This window comes from Primulina eburnea, chromosome 13 (assembly GCF_022965805.1).
Source record: "Primulina eburnea isolate SZY01 chromosome 13, ASM2296580v1, whole genome shotgun sequence".
Taxonomy (NCBI): Eukaryota; Viridiplantae; Streptophyta; class Magnoliopsida; order Lamiales; family Gesneriaceae; genus Primulina; species Primulina eburnea.
The window spans coordinates 24495040-24497034 of record NC_133113.1 but is presented as its reverse complement, the minus strand read 5'-3'; the positions used below and the strand labels follow the sequence as shown (position 1 = coordinate 24497034).

Sequence of the window (1995 nt, the reverse complement as noted above, 5' to 3'; positions counted from 1 at the left end):
ATAAATAATTAAAGACATTTAATTATTTCATTGAGTGAATTAATTTGACATAGCTCGAGAGAGTGTGTTCAATTGAATAGGAAATCCTGTCGGAAGCGTAGAACACAACCGAACGAATTAATAAATTAATAAGGGGTATGTTAACCAGAATTCCCAACAAATTCTTTTATCATTTGAAATTTAATCCATTGATTTAGCATTCATATTTCATCAATTAATCTTTGATCTTGTTTAATTAAATTTTCTTGAATTTTATTAGTCATAAAACAAACAATCAAATTTCGTCGCTAAAGTTTTAATAACTAAAACAATAATTGTTAAATACAGTCTCCAGTGGAACGTTACTCGTATTCATATACACTATACTATTACTTGACATCGTGCACTTGCGATTACATTTTGAGCATACAAAATCATATTTTCTTGGGGAATTCATAGTGCAAGTTTTGCTCGATCAAGTTTTTGGCGCCGTTGCCGGGGACTGTTAATCTACAATTATATTTTTAGTTATTTTCTTTAGTGTATTTTATTTTTACCGAACTAACACTCCATATTTTAATTCAGATATCTCTTCCGGTGCATGCCAAAGTCACTTGACTTGGAGCTTGAGTGTGACCCTGAAATTGAAAGGACTTTCCGCAGGCGAAGACAACAGCAAAGACTTGAGGAACTGATGGAAAGGCACGAGCCAGAGCAGGAGGCGGAGCGCCAAAACGAGAGACGAATTGAAATGCCACGCCGCATACCCATGTTAGAGTATGCCCAGCCTTCTTTGGATGGTGCACGCCCCAGCATTGTGAGGCCGATTGTGCGGGCAAACCAATTCGAAATAAAACCAGCCATTATCCAGATGATTCAGAACACCGTCCAATTTGGAGGAACTGCTGTGGACGATCCAAACACACACATCGCGGATTTTCTTGAGATTTGCGATACTTTTAAATTTAATGGAGTCTCTGATGATGCTGTTAGACTGCGTTTATTTCCTTTCTCTTTGCGTGATAAAGCTAAAGCTTGGTTGAATTGTTTACCTGTAGGTTCGATAGCTACATGGGAGGACATGGCAAAGGCGTTTCTCATCAAATACTTTCCTCCATCGAAGACCATGAAGCTGCGGGCAGACATCACAACATTTGCTCAGTTCGATCAAGAGTCACTATATGAGGCATGGGAGCGTTTCAAAGATCTATTACGAAGATGCCCACATCACGAGTTGCCACTTGGGTTAGTCGTTCAAACCTTCTATTATGGTTTGCTTACTCCTAACCGTACTATGATAGATGCTGCTGCGTGTGGGAACCTGTTGAGGAAGACTGTGGAAGAAGGATATGAGTTGTTGGAGGAGATGGCTGCTAGCAGTTATCATCCTCAATCTGACAGAAACAACCAGCGGAGAAGTGCAGGAGTGCACCAGGTAACTTATTTTTCTGCTATTACTGCACAACTTGATGCTTTAAACAGGAAAATAGATGGCTTGAACTTGGGTGGCACGGCTATGCGTTTGCAAGAGGTATTCTGTGAGAAATGTGGAGGTGAGCACTATGTGAAAGATTGTCAAGATGATAATCCATTCTATGTGCCCGAAGGAGCACCTGTACATCAAGTGGGAGTCCAAAACCGTCCACGGAATGACCCTTACTCGAATACATACAATCCGGGATGGAGGCAACATCCCAACTTCTCATGGGGCGGTCAAAACAATCAGAATAGGCCGCAGGGAGGACAACAATATGGGAAACAACCGATGTACAGATCCTATCCTCCTAGAGAAGAAAAGTCAAACTTGGAACAAATGATGACTAAGTTTATCTCATCCACTGAAACTCGACTCCAAAACCAAGATGCATCAATAAAGGGGCTCGAGAATCAAATTGGACAATTGGCCAAGATGATAGCAAGTCGAGAGCCGGGCACCTTGCCAAGCAACACCGAAACTAATCCAAAAGAGCAAGTGAAGGCCATTGAGTTGAAGAGTGGAAAGATTTTGGAGCCTAG

At 41.1% G+C, this 1995-nt stretch overlaps 1 non-coding gene across 1 annotated transcript; it reads right to left on the bottom strand.

Annotated features, from left to right (window-relative positions):
• Positions 1–1109: 1109 nt before the first annotated feature.
• LOC140810974 (small nucleolar RNA R71) lies at positions 1110–1215 on the bottom strand. Its single transcript, XR_012113370.1, has one exon. It is a non-coding gene; the product is annotated as a small nucleolar RNA R71 (small nucleolar RNA).
• Between the last annotated feature and the right edge of the window lie 780 nt (positions 1216–1995).